Genomic DNA, 8,765 nt, shown 5'->3' on the forward strand with positions numbered 1-8,765 from the left:
CTAAAATTTCAGTTAATTTTGTATCTTCAAAAAAAATCCTTCTATCTAGGGGGTACCCTGAGGAATGTCCTCTCATTCTTTTTATTACTGCTGTTATCCAACATATAGAACTTATACTAAACATTTTTTCATACAAACAATGCTATGCTTGACCTAGAATACCACTATTCAGTGGAAAAAATAGTTTTTAGTGGACAGTCTCTAAAATACCTGGATATATAATAGAGAAACCAATTATTTCTTAATTCTCTTTTTATCTTCTCAGTACGTAAAAAATCTTGGTACAACAATTTGAAGATACCATGATATGCAACAGGAAAACAATAATGGCATTAAAGAAGATTTTTTTTAATTTAGTCTTTAAACCTATCAGAGAGAGTGCAGATGATTAGCCATAATTAACATAATTGACGAGGTAAACATCTGAAATCCTTTTTGTTTTCTGGTCAATATCTTGTAATGGGTTCTCAGTTTGGGACTTGCATTTAAGAAACTTAACAGAAAATGTTGTTCTGTTCACAAAGTAGAGAGGAGGAGGAGTGGGGAGAACATCATAACTTGCCTCAAAAACTTCCTAGGAAAATTGAATTTGTCAGGACTTAAGAGCTCCTTATATACTGTGTTTAAAGTCTTCGTTAGAGCCAACCTCCAAATACGAAGCACTCAGATAACATTGTGCTGTGGACAATATAAGAACCAAATGGAAAAGAATGAGTCACTCGGTGTAAAGAATTAGCCCTTTGACAAATTAGCCACATTTAAAGTGACCTTTGGCTCCTTTTCTGATTCCTGCTGCTACCTCAAGTTTACCTAGCTTTGGAGAAAGATAGGTATGGCTTTCGGAAGGACATTAATAGTTGGCCCTTGCTCTAAGGGCCCCCTATCCTATCTCATATTCTCTTATGTTGAAAGACACAAAATCAAGGATCGTGGACAAAATTGGCATAATATGTAGGATGTAGGCTAGATTTCTACATGCCCGCAGAAAAGCACACTTCAGTGGCAGTGAACTGTCTGCCTGTGTTATAGTCAGAACTTGATATCTCAGACTCTGCTGAAAGAAGCTCAGTTAGCTATTTTGCTGCACAGCTAACCTAAAGATTTGCTTCAGCTGCCAGCATAGCCAGGAGGTAAACAGACCCAGCCTTAGAGGGTGCACTTCCTTTGGATGAGAGAGATGATTCTCTGTGACAGTTCAGCCACCGAACACAGAGTATGGGGAGCTCCAGCCTGCTGCTATCCTGAATAGCCCAGGAATGTGCTTTGCAAGTACAGCAATTTGTGCTGAAGGAAGTATTCCCAGCACACCTTCACTAGAGTTGGCTGTTTCTGTTGCCTCGGAACCCCAGCTTGTTTATATATTTGATAAAACAGGATAACACTGTCTTCATGAGCCTCTTTATAGCACATGCTTTGGCCGTGAACTCTAGGCAGTTTGTGTGCAGGTAATACTCCTCTCTTCCATATCTGGCTCACCATCTTAACTGGTGTGTGATTCTGGGAGTAAATACTGCCCTACTGAATCTGGATTATATATGTTGGAGTCAGGAGCCAGAATGGGAAAAAAAATAAACTGTAGCTTTTATTCTAGTGTCCTCTGCATATCCCCACACTTGGGATGTGCACTGACTGATCCCATTGAATGGTGCCTTCTACTAGCAGTCCTAGCCTTTCCTGCCCTGCCCCCAGGCTCCGAATACAAAGGGTGTGACTTTAAATAGGGTGCTTGCAGTTACTGCCTCAGTTCCTCTGACATGGACGGATGACAATCTTCTATGGATCAAGATCATATAAATAGTTGGGATAAGTGCTTAGTTGTTTTTTTTACATAGCATTAGAGTTAGTTTAAGTGTTAGTATTAGTTTTTTTAGGCTATTATGGCAGATCCAAAGATCAGAACACAATGATCAAAGAGATGTGCATTGTTACGGATTCTGATGCCCATGCTCTCTGCCTAAAATGCTTGGGGGAAGGACATTTTCTTTCATGTTGCTCCATTTGCAGCACTTTCACACCATGATTCCAGAAAGGAGAAGCAAAACAGACTCCAAGCTCTTCTGCAGGAAGCCTTATCTACCATATCCTCCAGATTTGAGATTTCTAATGAATTATGTGGTTAAAAACAAAGAGACTTGGTTCAGCTCAGAGCCCTTCCAGTTCCAGGAAAACTTTGGTACTTAGACCAACAGTCTCAGCACCAAGTTCCAGTTCAAAAGAGACTGAGCACTCAGTACCAGAGTCATCTAATCTGACATCACCAAGGCCACTGCTGTTGAGGAAATCCAGAAGAGACGATAGATTCTCTATGCTGGGCATTTCCACAGAACCAGGGCCCTCTGTTCCAAGACAGAAGACAAAACATTTATTCTGGAGATTGATTGGAACTGATGGATCATGGCTGGACAGATCAGAGATGTAAAGAGAGAACCTCTAAATTAGGGCTGTCAAGCGATTAAACAAATCGTGATTAATTGTGTGATTTAAAAAACTGTGATTAATCACATCACACAATTAAACAATAATAGAATGCCATTTATTTAAATATTGTGGGATGTTTTCTACATATTCAAACATTTCAATTACAACATAATACAAAGTGTACAGTGCTGACTTCATATTTATTTATTACAAATATTTACACTGTAAAAAACCAAAGAAATAGTATTTTTCAAATCACCTAATACAAGTACTGTAGTGCAATCTTTATCAGGAAAGTTGAACTTACAAATGTAGAATTATGTACAAAAAATAACTGCATTCAAAAATAAAACAATGTAAAACTTTAGAACCTACAAGTCCACTCAGTCCTATTTCTTATTCAGCCAATCACTCAGACAAACAAGTTTGTTTACATTTGCAGGAGCTAATGCTGCCTCCTTGTTCACAATATCACCTGAAAGTGAGAACAGACATTTGCATAGCTCTGTTGCAGCTGGCATCACAAGATATTTATATGCTAGTTACTCTAAAGATTCATATGCCCCTTCATGCTTCATCCAGCATTCCAGAGAACGTGTCCATGCTGATGACAGGTTCTGTTCGATAACAATCCAAAGCAGTGCGGATCGACACATGTTCATTTTCATAATCTGAGATAGATGTCACCAACAGAAGGTTGATTTTCCTTTTTGGTGGTTCCAGTTTTGTAGTTTCTGCATTGGAGTGTTGCTCTTTTAAGACTTCTGAAAAAATGCTCCATATCTCATCCCTCTCAGATTTTGGGAGGCACTTCATATTCTTAAACCTTGGGTCAAGTGCTGTAGCTATCTTTAGAAATCTCACATTGGTGGTACCTTCTTTGTGTTTTGTCAAATCTGCAGCAAAAGTGTTCTTAAAATGAACAACGCGCTGATTCATCATCCAAGATTCCTATAACATAAAATATGTGGCAGAATGTGGATAAAACAGAGCAGAAGACATACAATTCTCCCCCAAGGAGTTCAGTCACAAATTTAATTAGTGCATTATTTTGTTAATGAGCGTCATCAGCATGTGAGCATGTCCTCTGGAATGGTGGCCGAAGCATGAAGAGAGACACAAATATTTAGCAAATTTGGCATGAAAATACCTTGCAATGCCAGCTACAAAAGTCTCATGCGAATGCCTGTTCTCACTTTCTGGTGACATTGTAAACAAGAAGTGGGCAGTATTACCTCCCGTAAATTTAAACAAACTTGTTTGTCTTAGCGATTGGCTTAACAAGAAGTAGGACTGAGTGGACTTGTTGACTCTAAAGTTTTACATGGTTTATTTTTGAGTGCAATTATGTAACAAAAAATCTACATTTGTAAGTCGCATTTTCATGATGAAAAGATTGCACTACAGTACTTGTATTAGGTGAATTGAAAAATACTATTTTATCATTTTTACAGTGCAAATATTAGTAATAAAAATATAAAATGAGCAGTGCACATTTTGTATTCTGTGTTTTAATTGAAATCAATATATTTGAAAAATGTAGAAAAACATCCAAAAAAGTTTAATAAATTTTAATTGGTATTCTGTTTAACAGTGCAATTAAAACTGCAGTTAACTGTGATTGATTAATTTTTGGAGTTAATTGCTTGAGTTATCTGTGATTAATCAACAGCCCTACTCTAAATCTTTTCCTTTGACTTCCGAAGAATTTTTGTGAGTCTGGGTGTTTATATAGGCACCAGTGGCAGCCAATACTGAGGACATATAAGTGTCTGGAATAGCAGTTTTTGGTTCTGGTTAATTTGGCAACAGTGAAGAGGAAATTGGGTACAGAACCACAATCTCAGAGATCTCTAGTGGACACAAACTATTACAAACACAAGTGTCCCGGCTCTGACATGTTTGGTATGCATGGCAAATGCCTTGGATTCCTTGGCCTTACTGGTCAACTCTGACATTTCCTTACCAGCCTCCTTCCATTTAACCTTTCCAACATAGAACTGAAGAAAGTTTTCTTGATCCATGACATCCAGGTCCAAGCTATGGTCCTGGATGTCATGGATCTGGGAATTACAGATACTTAATGGCAATGCACCATCTGACTCAACAGCAAAAAGTGTACCATCCAGACACATGATCATATCTAATAGCATGGGCAATACTTCTTTAATGAAGTTGACAATGTCTTTTTCTACAGCTATTCAAACTAGTCTACTAAACCTTAGAAAGGAATCAACTAGAAAACGTAATCAATGAAAATGGAAAAGATGTTGGCAAATAGGGGTATAGATTCTGTATCAGCGCCTATTCATTCTATACTAGAGTAGAGTTTATATTTGAAGCATTAAGATGTATCTGTTACTTCACTTAAGGTACATTTAGTCACACTAGCCATTTATTCCATACTAATATATAAAATAGCAAATCAGTTTTCTCACATGAGATTGTAAAGAAGTTTTTTAAAGGGTTGTTAAATTTGTACCCTCTGGTAAGAGATCCTGTGGTTCTATGGGACACACATTTAGTGCTGTCACAGCTTCTGTCGCCACTATTTGAGCCCTTGTCTTTGTGTTCTTTATTTCATCTATCAGTTAAGACTGCCTTTGTTATAGTGATAACATCAGGCAGGAGGATTGGTGAACTTCGTGCATTAATGGCTGATCCTCCATTTATGATCTTTTATAATGACAAAGTAGTGTTTCATCCACATCCTAGATTTGTACCAAAAGTCATTTCTGAGTTCAGTGTCAATCAGTCTATTACTTAGCCAGTGTTTTCCCAGGTCGAGTTTGAAGAAAGGTGTATAAAAACTGCATTGTTTGGATGCAAAGAGAGTTTTATCATTCTATTTGGGTAGGACTAAAGACTTTAGATCTTCACATAAATAGTTTGTGTCATATGCTGGTAACTGTAAAGGAAACCCTGTTTCCACACAAACGTTGTTGAGGTGGGTCAGAGGGTGTATAGTGAAAACTTATAAGGGTGTATCAGAATCTCCCCCTCTCCAACTGAAAGCACATTCCACTAGGGTTCTGGCAGCCTTGGTGGCAGGTTTGAAATGTGTTCCGATGATAGAGATTTGTAGAGCAGCCCTGTAGAGTTCTATACACAAATTCACAAAACCTACCTTGTTAGATATTTCAGCCAGGTCATATGCAGAGTTTGGTAGATCGCTGCCATGGTCCTTATTTAGTTAGGACTCCTTACCCATAGTCCTAGATAATATGCATACTACTGACTAAATTGTCTCAAGAGTGGGAATATGCAAAAGACATTTGCAGAAGAAAAGATGGTTACTTGTAACCAAGCTCTTGGAAATGGACTGTGCATGTTCACAGTGCCTGTCCTCCTCCCCTTTTACTGAGTCCTATCTTCTACTGCTCTGTATTAGCAGTGGAAGGAACTGAGGCAGTAACCACCAGTGACCTCCTATTTATAGCCACACCCTCAAAATGTACTTATAGCCTGGGGGTGGGGAGGGCATAGAATCACAGAATTGTAGGACTGGAAGGGACCTCAAGAGGTCATCTAGTCCAGTCCCCTACACTCATGGCAGGACTAAGTATCTATTGGGTGTCTGGGAAGTGGGTGGCCAAAGCCCGCCCACTGCTAAAGGATCCTCCCCCAGCCTAAGGGGAGGAACCACTGGGCCACAGAACCCACTGAGTTCGGGGGACAACTAATAAAAGAACAGGGACAGGAGTGAGGTCAAAGGGTCAGAAGAAGGGAACCTGACGGGGACACCGAGCAGAGAACCCCGGACAGCGCCCACTGCTCCTCGAAGGCGTCAAGGGAGTCAGTGGACACTGCCCAGAGGAACTCTGCCCGGATGCATGATCGGACCATGGATCGGAAACAAGCCCCACAGTCACCGGAGTCTCCATCGGCCAACCTCCCCTCCCTGATCGCGTGGATGGCCTTTTTTGCCAGGGCGAGGAGGAGGTTGACCAGGAGGTCCCGGGACTTCATGGGGCTACGGATAGGGAGTGCGTACAGAAGGAGGTGAGGGGAAAAGTGCAACCAGAAACGTAATAGAATGGTAATGAGGAGCCGGTGTAGGGGCTGCAACCTGGCGCACTCTAAGTAAACGTGCGCCAGGGTCTCCCTCACGCCGCAGAAGCAGGACTAAGTATTATCTAGATCATTCCTGACAGGTTTGTCTAATCTGCTCTTAAAAATCTCCAGTGATGAGGATTCCACAACCTCCCTAGACAATTTATTCGGGTGCTTAACCACCCTGACAGGAAGTTTTTCCTAATGTCCAAGCTAAACCTCTCTTGCTGCAATTTAAGCCCATTGCTTCTTGTCCTGTCTTCAGAAATTAAGAACAATTTTTCTCCCTCCTCCTTGCAACAACTTTTTATGTGCTTGTAAACTGTTATCAGGTCCTCTCTCAGTCGTCTCTTCTCTAGACTAGACAAACCCAATTATTTCAATCTTCTCTTACCGTTCATGTTTTCTAGACCTTTAATCATTTTTGTTGCTCTTCTTGGGATTTTCTCCAATTTGTCCACATCTTTCTTGAAATGTGGTGCCCAGAACTGGACACAGTTCTCCAGTGGAGGCCTAATTAGCACAGAGTAGAGCAGAAGAAAAACTTCTCGTGTCTTGATTACAACACTCCTGCTCATATATTTCAGAATGATGTTTGCTTCATATTTAGCTTGTGATCCACGCTGTCCCCCAAATCCTTTTCTGTGGTACTTCTTCCTAGGCAGTCATTTCCCATTTTGTATGTGTGCAACTGATTGTTCCTTCCTAAGTGGAGTACTTTGCATTTATCTTTATTGAATTTCATGTGAGCAGTTGACTAGGCACTGCTAGAACAAGGCTGCATTGTTCAATGGCACCTGTCGGTGCATGTCAAACCTTGATTAGAAGTAAGTAAAGTTCATTTTCCTATGTTCTGCCCACAGTCCTATATCCATTGTGATAGACCCAGGCCAGTTGGGAACAGCAGAGTAGTAGAAGGGAGATATACTGGCCACTGGATAAGCTGTTTTCTGTTCCCTGAGTGACCAGAGCAGAGTCTGCTCCAGGCTGAGAACACCTGACTCCAATTAACCTGCTAAGGGTCAGGTGAGGCTGTTAAGCACCTGACTCTAAGGCCCCCTCTTTTGCTATTAAAGGGCTCACTCCAGTCAGGCCAAAGAGAGCCAGAGGAGAGGAAGTGCGTGTCAGGAACTGGGAGCAAGAGGCATGCAAGAAGCTGAGAGTGAGTAGGCATACTGCTGGAGGACTGAGAAGTGTTATCAGACATCAGGAGGAACATCCAGTGGTGAAGACAAAGAAGGTGTTGGGAGGAGGCCATGGGGAAGTAGCAGAGGGAGTTGTAGATGTCACGCAACTGTACCAGGAGGAACTCTAGACAGCTGAAATCCACAGAGCCCTGGGCTGGAACCCGGAGTAGAGGGCAGGCCCGGGTTCCCCCCAGACCTCCCAACTCCTGATCAAACACAGGAGGAATTGACCTGGCCTGTGGCTTCTTCTAGAGGGGAAGGTCTCTGGACTGTTTCCCGACCCACAGGGTGAATCTGTGAGGCAAGCAAATCCGCCAATAAGCGCAGGACCCACCAAGGTAGAGGAGGGACTTTGCCACTCCATTTATTTGTTGCCAAAATATATTCATAATATGAGTATCTTCACTCATCGTTCAGTAGTGGAATAGCTACCAATACTGATATAAATATCACATTACTCTACATAATAAACATCCTTTCAGGCTACTTCAAGGCTCAGGGAGACATTGCTGCATCAGTTTACAGATGGTTTATATTATAAAGGTTACATTTTCAACCATAAGAGTGAAACACTTGATGATTTATAAATGGAAGCTTAGATTCTTAATCACAAGATGAAGCCGCATAGGGAGCTGCTACAGGCCAGACTAACCACTTCCTGGAGAATTTAAATGCATGGTTTCTATTTCTCTCCTGAGGTCCTGATAGCTTGGTTTACAGTTTACAGTAATGCAGAGGGACTGAATGTAGAATGCAGTCTTGTTATCCAAGCCAGATTCCGGTGTTATATCCTCTGCCCTGGTAAGTGGTGAATGAAAAGATTGTATGGTTAAAGGCTCTAGGCAGGGGCCTTGTCCTGTTTTAGTGATCCAGCCTAGTTTACAACCATGATGTAAAGGGCTCTTTAATATATAGATTGGGCCTTACCCAATGAGGTAAATGTATTGACATGTTCCCCCCCATCCCCGCCCTCCTTTATTTAAGGAATGGCTCCGCAAAGAGAAAGCTGTCATCTTCTGGACCTAGTCTGTTTCCAATTAGAGGTCAGCCTTTATCTGTGCTGCCTTACAGTGTTTGTCATCAGAGCTGCACTATATTACAGAATGG

Source organism: Gopherus evgoodei, chromosome 3, assembly GCF_007399415.2.
Source record: "Gopherus evgoodei ecotype Sinaloan lineage chromosome 3, rGopEvg1_v1.p, whole genome shotgun sequence".
In the NCBI taxonomy this organism is placed as follows: Eukaryota; Metazoa; Chordata; order Testudines; family Testudinidae; genus Gopherus; species Gopherus evgoodei.